This window comes from Bubalus kerabau, chromosome 3, assembly GCF_029407905.1.
Source record: "Bubalus kerabau isolate K-KA32 ecotype Philippines breed swamp buffalo chromosome 3, PCC_UOA_SB_1v2, whole genome shotgun sequence".
Classification (NCBI taxonomy): domain Eukaryota; kingdom Metazoa; phylum Chordata; class Mammalia; order Artiodactyla; family Bovidae; genus Bubalus; species Bubalus kerabau.
Genome location: NC_073626.1, coordinates 21,338,716 through 21,351,870, shown reverse-complemented (window position 1 = coordinate 21,351,870; position 13,155 = coordinate 21,338,716). Strand labels below are relative to the sequence as shown.

The window sequence follows — 13,155 nt, the reverse complement described above, 5'->3', positions numbered from 1 at the left end:
TTGGATTACTGTGATGTTGAATGTTTTGCCTTGAAAACAAACTGAGATCATTCTGTCATTTTTGAGATTGCACACAGGCACTGCATTTTGGACTCTTGTTGACTATGAGGGCTACTTCATTTCTTCTAACGGATTATTGCCCACAGTGGTAGATACAATGGTCATCTGCATTAAATTTACCCATTCCTGTCCATTTTAGTTCACTGCTAGCAAGGTAATGCTCAAAATCCTTCAAGTTAGGCTTCAGCAGTATGTGAACCAAGAACTTGCAGATGTACACGCTGAATTTAGGAAAGGCAGAGGAACCAGAGATCTTATTTTTGGGGGCTAGAAAATTACTATGAACGGTGACTGCAGCCCTGATATTAAAAGACCCTTGCTCCTTGGAACAAAAGCTGTGACAAACCTATACAGCATATTAAAAAGCAGAAACATTGCTTTCCGAAAAAAGTCCGTATAGTCAAAGTCATGGTTTTTCACTTCCTAAGTATCTCACCATGCTGGGCATTACCCAAGATGCTGGGAGACAGATACAAGGTAAATAAATTTAAAAATATGGAAAACAAAATAAAAGTCATGGTTTTTCCAGTAGTAAGGTGTGGGTGTGAGAGTTAGACCATAAAGACGACTGAGCACTGAAGAATTGATGATTTTGAATTGTGGTGCTGGAGAAGACTCTTGAGAGTTCCTTGGACTTGAAGGAGATCAAGCGAGTCAATCCCCTAAAGGAGATCAATATTCATCAGAAGGACTGATGCTGAAGCTGAAGCTCCAATACTTTGGCCACGTGATGCAAAGAGCCCACTCATTGGGGAAAGACCCTGATGCTGGGAAAGACTGAGGACAGGAAGAGAAGGGGATGACAGAGGATGAGATGGCTGGATGGCAGTCCTGACTCAATGGACATGAGTTTGAGCAAACTCCAGGAGATAGTGAAGGACAGGGAAGCCTGGTGTGCTGCAGTCCATGGGTTAAAAAGAGTCAGACACAATTTAGCAACTGAACAACAACATTTAAGTTTGTCCTAATTTGTTACAGAAGCAATAGGAAATTAATACACTTATCAAAATTCATCAAACTCTACACTTAATATGTGTGAATCTTATTGTATATAAATGTCTTACCATAAAAGAGACCTAAGGGACTTCCCAGGTGGTCCAGGGGTAAGACTCCACACTCCCAATGCGGGGGGCCCTGACTTGATTCTTGGTCACATGCCACAAACCACAACTAAGAATTTGAATGCTACAACTAAAACTCCTCATGCCTAGTGCATCCTAAATAAATGCATTTTGCTTTAAAGGAAACGTTAGAGAACTGTATTGTTGCTTTCTGTTTTGAACCGCTAGCTGCACAGAAATTGGTGTGATCAGAGTCATCACAGAGTTCCCAAATCAAGCCATGGGAATCAGAGACAATCCAGCCCTTGACTGGCCAGAGATCACTACAGGAAACAGGAATAACCCCTGGAGACATTCTTTGTGATTCTGGCAATTTTATTTTCACACTGTTTCCTCAAACATCATTTGGTCACTGTATTAACTAGTATTATGTAATATCATGTCAGGCACTAGGTTTCAAAAAGTATTAAAGAGGCTCTTCCGTTGAAAAATTCAGTAAGTCCCCGACATACAAATAACTTCCATTACAGGACTGCGTCCATAAGTCCAGTTTATTCACAAAGTTAACCTAGGTACCCAACTAACACAATCAGCTATATAGTATTGTACTGTAATAAGTTTATAATACTTTTCACACAAATAATACATAACAAACAAAAAATAAAACAGACATTTTAATCTCACAGTAGAGTAGTACAATACAACAGCTGGCATTCAGGGGCTGGTATGGAGTGAACAGGCAAGAAGAGCTACTGACTGGAGGAGGGAGGGAGTGGGAGACGGTAGAGCTGAAGGATTGTCAGCAATAGGAGATGGAGGGCAAGGTGCAGTGTCACTCATGCCTGACACTGAAGACAAAAGTTCTGATTCCTTGCTGAATTCAATTCTATCTACCCTCTTTTAAAAGATGATCCAGTGATCTATCTGGGTAGTAGCTCTTTTTTTCTCACCATAAATGACACTGTAGCACAGTATTGCTTTCTGAATGGCTGCTACATCCTTTGTGTATCATTATAGATTCAGGTCCTGTGCTCAAAAGCTAACAGTGCCTCCTCAGATAAAGAAAACTCCCTTGCCATTTCCTGCATCATGAATCACTTCAGTTCTTCAGTTACTTCTTCCTCTTCTCTCTTCTTCCTTTTTCTGGGCCTCCAATTCCTGGTGCTTCTTAGCAGTACCAGATACAGCACTGATGCTTTTTCACTTGCTTCTGGACCCCCTAGACTTGGAAGAAAGATACTGTAGTCTATACAGTACTGTACAATAAAATACACAAAAGCACAACCACTTGTAGAGGATGCACGCATGTGACAATGTAAGCCAGACAAGTGAACTAACTCATGTGACTGGACAAGCAAATGCATATTGGCAGTTTTGAAAGTTCTGCAACTTGAAGATTCATATGTAGAGGATTTACTATGTGCCAGGGCGACCTCTTTTCCTTTTTCTTCTCTAACTATGCTCTGGCGCCATTCCCATAGCTTGACTTTTGCCTCTGTTCTTACATCTGCCTGTACCTGTCGTTCACCATATATATCCAAGACTTTCTCCCTTATTTCCTTCAGGTTTCTGCTTAAATGTCACTGCTTAGGCCTTCTCTAACAACCTTATATCACATAGCACTCTGCTAACCCTGGTATCCTTGATCCCTCTTATCCTATTTTTGTTTTTCGCTATAAACTTATTACCACTTTCTCTAACTATATATAAATACATTTATGTTCAGTTGTTCATTGTTTATTTCTCCCTACTAGAAATTAGGTTCTAGAGGATAGAGATTTGATTTTTTTTTCCACTATAGTAATCTCAGCATCTAGAGTGGATCTGCCAAAAAGCAGGCATCAAGTATTTGCTGAATGGCTGCCTTTGAGACAAAGTGCACAGGAGAGGGAGTGGATTTGAGTTTGATGATTTCCCCATATGTTGGTGTTACAGACTTGCAAGAATGTCTAAACAGAAATATCCTGTAGGCAGTAGGATGCATGGGTCTTGATTCAAAAGAGGGGACTGGATGGGAAAGAAATCTTAAAATCATCAGTATTTGGAAAGATGCTGTAATTAAGGGAATGAATATAATACAAAAATGTGTATATCAGTAGATGAGGAAAAAATAGAGATGAAACTGTAGGCTACAACCATACGTAAGAAACACAAGAGAAGGAGGGCCCTGTGAAACAATGAAATCCAGGAGAGACTGGATAAAAGTAGAGCAATATACGATCATTTATTTCAGACACTACCTCCAGATGAATGTCGTTTGCCAAACAAGGTCGTTTATTTTCTGATGACATTAGGAAGAAATACATACACAGCTACCTATGTTTCATTGCAGGGGGAGATAAATTTCTGTTCCCCAGTCTGGTTTATGTAAAGTAGGCGGTGGAGCTCGACTCAAACACATTTATATTTCACAGATGAAGTTCAGCAACCTCACTGCATGTCTTATGGAACTCAACGTTAAGATGCCTGAGCGCAGCTTCTGGTCATTCGTGAGCCCCTGTGACGGCTGCACGAAATGGCAGAACGTAAGACCCAGGTTGTCCTCTTCCGTGCTCAGTTCCCAAAGATCTGAGGGATGGTTTTATACTAGGAGAGAAGAAAGGATGAGGGAGACTCATTCGAAGCTGTACAATCTGACTTTAGGATCTCCTGACAGAGGAGAATCGAATATGCCTGAACGAGCTCAATTTGCCTCCTTTCGGCTTGTGATTTTTTTGTGTTTGAAAACGACCAAATATTCTCCTTAATCATGGGAATATCTGCGTTCTCACCTTGGAAAATGTAACTGCCTCTTCTAAGCTTTTATCTTTAAAGAGGAGAGAAGAAAGCATTACAGTGAAAAGAGACTGAAACCATAAAGGGAAGAAAACATGCTCCAGGTGAGGCTCGAACTCACAACCTCGGCATCACCCGCACATATACTGCTGTATAAGTACCGCGCGCTAACCGATTGCGCCACTGGAGCATGCTTTCTCTTAGCTCTCGGTGCGCACTCTACAGAGCCCCGAGCGACCGGCGCGCCGGCTCCCCAAGACAAGCAGAGCGGGAACGCGCCGCACTGCTGGGGACCCTCTTCTCCCCACCCTCCTCAGCCGCGGCTGGCTTGGCAGAGACACTTCCATCTCTCCCGCAAGCGTGTTTGTGATACTTCCTCTGGGCCCGCGAGGATCAGCATTTCCTAGGGGTTCAGGGATGCTCGTTTCAGAAGCCCCGAGAGAAGGTTGAGGAGAAAGGGCGGGCGAACTCCGGTTCCCCCTCGCCTTGACTCCAAGAAGGGAACGATTTCCGTGGAAGACAAGAGCTATTTGACTGAGGTATTGCGTCACTGCGCACCGCTGGCTGGTCCGTGATGCTTCCTACCAGATCAGGACCCAGAGAAGCAGAGCCAGCCCTGTACTCGCCCAGCGGGTTTCCCAGCACCCGCTGCGCTTCTGGCGGTACTATCCACCTTGCTGTCCAGCATCTCCGGGCTGTGCCTCCAGGTTCCCCTAAATCCTTCCCGAGCCTGCTTGCAAACCTCATTCCAAGTCATACAGCCAGCCGGCTGGTCCGGCATCTCCTGTGGGAAAACAACCAGAGAGGAAACGGCTCCTTAAAGTGCCGAATGTTACAGAGATCAAGGTGGTGTCCCCCACCCCCACTCCCACCCTGCTCCTCCACCAGCTTCGACCTTCTTTCGAGGTTCATTCCAGGTAGTTTGCTTCTACAACCCAGTAGAGTAGAGGCAAACCCAATTTACCCACACAGTATCTTCATTTTCTGCCTGGGGCATCTCATTATAAAGGCCAATTTTGTTTGTTAGTTTGCTTGTTTGTATTTGGCGTAGAGTAATCGCAGCTGGCACATACATACCAGATATGAGGCTTTTAGGCTTTTGTGGAATAATTCCTGTCAGTGAGAAGGAGAATTGTATAAATAATGGAATAGCCTGACTATCCTGTCCACACGGGACTTAACAAACAGGACTCATATCAACTGACCAAATATCCCCATTCAGATGCAGGAAGGAGTGTGAGGGGAGAGAACTGTTTCCATATTTCGGCGTCTGTTGCATTGCTGTACTGGATCTTTGTTGCTCGTTCAGTTACTTAGTCGTGTCGGACTCGTTGTGACCCCATGGACTATAGCACACCAGGCTTCCCTGTCCTTCACTATCTCCTGGAGTTTGCTCAAACTCATGTCCTTTGAGTCAATGATGCCATCCAACCATCTCATCCTCTGTCACCCTCTTCTCTTTCTGTCCTCAATCTTTCACAGCATCAGGGTATTTTCCAATGAATTGGCTCTTTGCATTGGGTGGCCAAAGTATTGAAGCTACAGCTTCAGCATCAGTCCTTCCAATGAATATTCAGGGTTGATTTCCTTTAGGATTTACTACTTTAATCTCCTTGCTGTCCAAAGGACTCTCAAGAGTCTTTTCCAACACCACAGTTTAAAAGCATCAATTCTTTGGCACTCGACCTTCTTTATGGTCCAGCTTTCACATCCATACATGACTACTGGAAAAACCATAGCTCTGACTGTATGGACCTTGGTCAGCAAAGTGATGTCTCTGCTTTTTAATATGCTGTCTGGGTTTGTCATAGCTTTCCTTCCAAGGAGCAAGCATCTTTTAATTTCACTGCTGCAGTCACCATTCACAGTGATTTTGGAGCCCAAGAAAATGAAATCTGTCACTGTTTCCACTTTTTCCCCTTCGATTTGCCATGAAGTTATGGGACCAGATGCCATGATCTTAGTTTTTTGAATGTTGAGTATTAAGCCAGTTTTTTCACTCTCCTGTTTTACCTTCATCAAGGGGCTCTTTAGTTCAAGGCACATTCCTCTTTCTTTAAATCTCTTTAAACTGGATTGTTACGTATGTTTAAAACATACCTTAAAGTAAGGAGCAGTGAGAAGCGACATAGCCCTTTAGTAATGACCATCTCACCACATGATCTCCTCCTACATTCCCACCACATAGTCCTCTAGCTCTGCCTGAACCTCTAGAGGGCATTCATCTAAACAACAATAGCAGCCACAAGTTGGATGGAGCTTATCATGGGCCAGACATTGTTCTAAGTGATTTATATAAACCTCATCTTAGCACTCACATGCTGTATTCCAAGTCTGGATCTAGACAAGAAGAACCAGTATCTTTGGAACTATTCTTAAGAGATGAAAACTTACAAGACTCACAATAAATATGTCACTGGATATTAAACTGACTTTTATTAACACAATGTAGGCATTATAAGCATAAAATCATGTGCATGAAGAAAAATGTAGATAGAAAGCCAAGTGCTTGGGATTGTTAATGTTAAAAAAAAAAAATCTTCTGATTTCTGCCTGCTCTTTTTTCTATGGAAGTATGGCCTGCACTGACCACAATTTGGGTTCCCCTGGCCTGCAACTTCATCTTGAGTTTCAATTGAGGGGGCAAACAGAATGAGACAAGACAGAAAGTTTGGAGTATTTATCTCTCTGGATTCCTTTCTCTGGGTCAACTTGATTTAGTTCATCAAAGTGGATATTTCCTTCAAGTTCCAGATAAATACCCAAAAGTGAATTTGCTGAATCATATGGTAGTTCTAATAAACTCTAATAGAGTTTTGCCAAGAAAATGCACTGGTCATAACAAACACCCTCTTCCAACACTACAAGAGAAGACTCTATACATGGACATCACCAGATGGTCAACACTGAAATCAGATTGATTATATTCTTTGCAGCCAAAGATGGAGAAGCTCTATACAGTCAACAATAACAAGACCAGGAGCTGACTGTGGCTCAGATCATGAACTCCTTATTACCAAATTCAGACTTAAATTTAAGAAAGTAGGGAAAACCACTAGACCATTCAGGTATGACCTAAATCAAATCCCTTATGATTATACAGTGGAAGTCAGAAATAGATTTAAGGGCCTAGAACTGATAGATAGAGTGTCTGATGAGCTATGGACTGAGGTTCATGACATTGTACAGGAGACAGGGATCAAGAACATCCCCATGGAAAAGAAATGCAAAAAAGCAAAATGGCTGTCTGGGGAGGCCTTGCAAATAGCTGTGAAAAGAAGAGAAGCGAAAAGCAAAGGAGAAAAGGAAAGATATAAACATCTGAATGCAGAGTTCCAAAGAATAGCAAGAAGAGATAAGAAAGCCTTCTTCAGCGATCAATGCAAAGAAATAGAGGAAAACAACAGAATGGGAAAGACTAGAGATCTCTTCAAGAAAATTAGAGATACCAAGGGAACATTTCATGCAAAGATGGGCTCGATAAAGGACAGAAATGGTATGGACCTAACAGAAGCAGAAGATATTAAGAAGAGATGGCAAGAATACACAGAAGAACTGTACAAAAAAGATCTTCACGACCTAGATAATCACGATGGTGTGATCACTCACCTAGAGTCAGACATCCTGGAATGTGAAGTCAAGTGGGCCTTAGAAAGCATCACTACAAACAAAGCTAGTGGAGGTGATGGAATTCCAGTTGAGCTATTCCAAATCCTGAAAGATGATGCTGTGAAAGTGCTGCACTCAATATGCCAGCAAATTTGGAAAACTCAGCAGTGGCCACAGGACTGGAAAAGGGCAGTGTTCATTCCAATCCCAAAGAAAGGCAATGCCAAAGAATGCTCAAACTACCACACAATTGCACTCATCTCACATGCTAGTAAAGGAATGCTCAAAATTCTCCAAGCCAGGCTTCAGCAATATGTGAACCGTGAACTTCCAGATGTTCAAGCTGGTTTTAGAAAAGGCAGAGGAACCAGAGATCAAATTGCCAACATCTGCAGGATCATTGAAAAAGCAAGAGAGGTCGAGAAAAACATCTATTTCTGCTTTATTGACTATGCCAAAGCCTTTGACTGTGTGGATCACAATAAACTGTGGAAAATTCTGAAAGAGATGGGAATACCAGACCACCTGACCTGCCTCTTGAGAAATCTGTATGCAGGTCAGGAAGCAACAGTTAGAACTGGACAGGGAACAACAGACTGGTTCCAAATAGGAAAAGGAGTACGTCAAGGCTGTATATTGTCACCCTGCTTATTTAACTCATATGCAGAGTACATCATGAGAAACGCTGGACTGGAAGAAACACAAGCTGGAATCAAGATTGCTGGGAGAAATATCAATAACCTCAAATATGCAGATGACACCACCCTTATGGCAGAAAGTAAAGAGGAACTCAAAAGCCTCTTGATGAAAGTGAAAGTGGAGAGTGAAAAAGTTGGCTTAAAGCTCAACGTTCAGAAAACGAAGATCATGGCATCTGGTCCCATCACTTCATGGGAAATAGATGGGGAAACAGTGGAAACAGTGTCAGACTTTATTTTTCTGGGCTCCAAAATCACTGCAGATGGTGACTGCAGCCATGAAATTAAAAGACGCTTACTCCTTGGAAGGAAAGTTATGACCAACCTAGATAGCATATTCAAAAGCAGAGACATTACTTTGCCAACAAAGTTTCGTCTAGTCAAGGCTATGGTTTTTCCTGTGGTCATGTATGGATGTGAGAGTTGGACTGTGAAGAAGGCTGAGCACCAAAGAATTGATGCTTTTGAACTGTGGTGTTGGAGAAGACTCTTGAGTGTCTCTTGGACTGCAAGGAGATCCAACCAGTCCATTCTGAAGGAGATCAGCCCTGGGATTTCTTTGGAAGGAATGATGCTGAAGCTGAAACTCCAGTACTTTGGCCATCTCATGCGAAGAGTTGACTCATTGGAAAAGACTCTGATGCTGGGAGGGATTGGGAGCAGGAGGAGAAGGGGACGACAGAGGATGAGATGGCTGGATGGCATCACTGACTCGATGGACGTGAGTCTCAGTGAACTCCGGGAGTTGGTGATGGACAGGGAGGCCTGGCGTGCTGCGATTCATGGGGTCGCAAAGAGTCAGACACGACTGAGCAACTGAATTGTGATGGTAGTTCTATTTTTAATTTTTTTAGAAGCCTCCATGATGTTTTCCATAATGAGTGCATAAATTTACATTTCCACTTACAGTGCAGAAGGGTTTCCTTTTCTCCGCACCCTCACCAGCACTTATTATTTCTTGTCTTCTTGATAATAACTCCCTTATATAATTGACGTACTTAGACTATTAATATTCAGAGTAATTATTGATGTGGTTGGATTAATATTTACTAAGTCATTATTGGCTTCTATTTACTATCCTTGTTCTTTCTTCCTACTTTTGTCATCTACACTTTTGAGGTTTTAATTGAGCATTTATATGATTCTATTTTCTCTCCTATCTTAGCATACAGTTACACTTCTTTTACTTTTTTCAGTAGTTTGCAATATATATTTACAACTAACCCAAGTCTACTTTCAGATAACACTAATAGCACTATATCATGTCCTGAATAGCGTGAATACATTATAACAACAAAATAATCCCAATTCCTCTCTCCTGTACCTTGTATCATTGCTGTCATTCATGTCACATATATACAGACATACACAAGCAAATATATATAGAGAGAGGTGTGTATAAATAAGCGTGCATAATCAAATACTTAGTTAATACTATTATTTTGAATAAACTGTTATATAGTAAATCAATTAAGAATAAGAAAAATACAAGTTTTTATTTTATCTTCACTTATTTCTCCTTCAGTGCTCTTCCTTTGTCTATATAGACCTGAGTTTCTGACCTTTATTTTTTTTTTCCATCCCTCTTAAGAAGTCCTTTTAGCATGTTTTTAGTTTGTTTGATTGTTTTTGCAAGGCAGGTAGTCTAGCAACAAATTCCCTAAAGTGTTGTTGGTTTTAGAAAGTATTTTTCTTGATTCCTAAGGATAATTTTGCAGGGTACAAAACTCTGGGTTGTTTCCCTCCCCTCCCCCCAATCAAGATTTTAAATTTTTAACTTCACTGTCTTCTTGCTTGCATGGTTTCTGAGGAGCAGTCTGATATAATTCTTATCTCTGGTTCTGTATGGGTAAGATGTTTTTCCCTCTAACTTCTTTCAGGACTTTATCTTTTATTTTCTGTAGTTTAAAAATTAAGTAGCTAGTTGTAGTCTTATTATGTATTCTTGGTGTTCTCTGAGCTTCCTCAACCTGTGGTTAGGTGTCTGACATTAATTTTAGGAAAATTCCCAGTCATTATTCTCTCAAATATTTCTTCTCTTACTTTCTCTCTTCTCCTTCTCGAGTTCCCCTTACTTACATATTACATCTTTTCTAGTTGTACTGCAACCCTTGAACACTCTGGTTTTGTTTTTTCAGTCTTTATTCTCTTTGCTTTTTCAGTTTTTGAGTTTTCTATTGTTATATCTAGCTCTGAGATACAATATGAAGCAAGATATGACTCCTGTCTTCAAGGAAGCTTAGACTCCATTAAGTAAGTATGATAAAATCGATAATTACAATATCTCTTTAGGCTTATAGCACCTAAGTTAGTCAGGACTCCAGGTTACAACAAATTGAATCACAGTAGAAACTGGTTTATTAAAAGGCTTGTTGTTGTTCAATCATTAAGTCGTGTCCGACTCTTTGCGACCCCATGGACTGCAGCATGCCAGGCTTCTCTGTCCTTCACTGTCTCCCGGAGTTTGCCCAGACTCAGGTCCGTTGAGTCACTGATGCTATCTAACCATTTCATCCTCTGCCGCTCCTTCTCCTTTTGCCTTCAATCTTTCCCAGCACCAGGGTCTTTTCCAATGGGTCGGCTCTTCACATCAAAAAGCTTATATTGGTATTAATTGTATTGGTGGCATTTCAAATGAGGTTTTCCACACCTGAATTTCAGATATCAAGAATTCATATATCACAGCAACTTTATTTGTGTCATGTGTTTTCTCTAAAAGCAACGCTCCAAGGCTCCAGTGAGATTCGAACTCACGACCCCTGGTTTACGAGACCAGTGCTCTAACCCCTGAGCTACGGAGCCCCATTAGTTTAGTTTTTAACTCCTTGTCTTAAAGCAGATTATATATTGAAATTGTTAGGGTTTCGTTGCTTTATTTTGATTCGTTTCTGGAAAATTTGACACCCTACTGTCAACCCCTTTTCTATTTTCTGATCTGTGGGCAAACAAATTCCCTCACTCTCTGATAGTTTTAACACCATGTTCGATTGGCTTTTGTCAAAGGAAATATAGGACCCCTAATCCACCACTGAGAGTTTTGCCTGAAAAATCAGAGCAGTCGAGGGTCAGAGGTTGCACGTTGACGAGAGTGGGGAATGAACAGCTTGCCCATCGCTATGATGCGAGGTTTCCGGGTGAGGGCCACGGGGCCACTTGATTTTAGTTACAGGCACGCCTTCTGCTCTGCAGTATGTTCCGCACTGATTTTCCAGGCTTAATTTCTTACAGCCTTGGGGGAAAGCACGCGAGATCTGTCTCAAATTCCTCGATATCAGTTTTCAGAAAGGAGACTGATAGTTGAGGATAAGGATGAGGTGAAGAAGGACCCCCGAAGAGCGACCTCGCTGAAAATGAAGCGGAAGAGAGGCTCTGCCTGTTTGTAGCCTTGTCTTTGAGGCTGAAATACCTTTTAAAGCCTCGATCCAGGGCATAAAGAAAGTGCTATGTTTCTCCTTCCCCGCTGAGTATGGCTGAAATCCAAATAGTAAAACTCTGTCTAAAGGAGCTGTGGCAAAGATATCAGAAAATTTGTTAATTTCCACCCAGGTAAAGGAACTGCATGGAGAAGGAAACGGCAACCCACTCCAGTCTTCTTGCCTGGGAAATCCCATGGACAGAGGAGCCTGGCAGGCTATAGTCCATGGGGTCTCAAAGAGTCAGACAGGAGCACACTGAGCACACAAAGTCACACACATATAAATATGAGCACACTGATCACTGAGTCAGACACTGAGCACACACACGGGCTGCGAGGGTCACACACACACACACACACACACACACATACAGCCTGTTTAGGGACTCAGCTCAGACCAGCAACAACAATAATGTAAAGAGACCTGGTGAGGAAGAAAACTCAACCACAAATCCTAGGTCTCCAGTCCCAGATCAGAGACCCTGTGCTCCTGATACAAAGCAAGGATTGTTTTCCTGTCTACTTTCAGGATTTGATAGCTGGCTCATTAAAAAAATGACTCTTAATTAAAAACAAAAAGCAAAACCAAAAGCAACCCGACTGCCAGCAAATTCAAGTAACTCATTAAAAACAACTCAGCAAAATAAGATTCACTGGTGAAGTGGGGAATCCAGTTTCTATGCTTTGGTCCCAATCTGGAATACAGCTCTCCCATCATTCAGAGGAGAGGCTGCAGAATCTATGAAAAGCCAGTCAGCCTGCTCTTTTAAAGGTCTCACTGGGTAAAAAAGTAACACACTCTACCTCCCTCTCTCCAAAGTCATATATGGGCAAAATAATGTTCTTATGACCTCAGTTCAGCCACTCAGTCTTGTCCGACTCTTTGCAACCCATGGACTGCAGCACGCCAGGCTTCCCTGTCCATCACCAGCTACTGAAGCTTGCTCAAACTCATGTCCATTGAGTCAGTGAGGCCATCCAACCATCTCATCCTCTGTTGTCCCCTCCTCCTCCCGCCTTCAATCTTTCCCAGCATCAGGGTCAGTTCCAATGAGTCAGTTCTTCACATCAGGTGGCCAAAATATTGGAGCTTCAGCTTCAGCATCAGTCCTTCCAATGAATATTCAGGACTGATTTCCTTTAGGATTGACTGGTTTTAATTTCTTGCAGTCCAAGGGACTCTCAAGAGTCTTATCCAACACCACAGTTCAAAAGCATCAATTCTTTGGCGCTCAGCTTTCTTTATGGTACAACTCTCACATCAGTCACCATCTACAGTGATTCTGGAGCCCAAGAAAATAAAGTCTCTCACTGTTTCCATTGTTTTCACATCTATTGGCCATGAAATGATGGGACCAGATGCCATTATTCTAGTTTTTTGAATGTTCAGTTTTATGCCAGCTTTTTCAATCTCTTCTTTCACTTTCATCAAGGGGCTCTTTAGAGCCTCTTCGCTTTCTGCCAGAAGGGTGGTATCATCTGCATATCTGAAGTTATTGATATTTCTCTTGGCAAACTTGATTACAGTTTGTGCTTC

At 41.9% G+C, this 13,155-nt stretch overlaps 1 long non-coding RNA gene and 2 other non-coding genes across 3 annotated transcripts; all 3 read right to left on the bottom strand.

Annotated features, from left to right (window-relative positions):
• Window positions 1-3,992: 3,992 nt before the first annotated feature.
• Window positions 3,993-4,086, bottom strand: TRNAI-UAU (transfer RNA isoleucine (anticodon UAU)). The gene is made up of 2 exons: window positions 4,049-4,086; window positions 3,993-4,028 (listed from the first exon to the last, which is right to left on the bottom strand). It is a non-coding gene; the product is annotated as a tRNA-Ile (tRNA).
• Window positions 4,087-10,545: 6,459 nt separating this feature from the next.
• LOC129645625 (uncharacterized) lies at window positions 10,546-11,910 on the bottom strand. The gene is made up of 2 exons (XR_008711458.1): window positions 11,610-11,910; window positions 10,546-10,853 (listed from the first exon to the last, which is right to left on the bottom strand). It is a non-coding gene; the product is annotated as an uncharacterized LOC129645625 (long non-coding RNA).
• TRNAT-CGU (transfer RNA threonine (anticodon CGU)) lies at window positions 10,933-11,005 on the bottom strand. Its single transcript has one exon. It is a non-coding gene; the product is annotated as a tRNA-Thr (tRNA).
• Window positions 11,911-13,155: the final 1,245 nt, after the last annotated feature.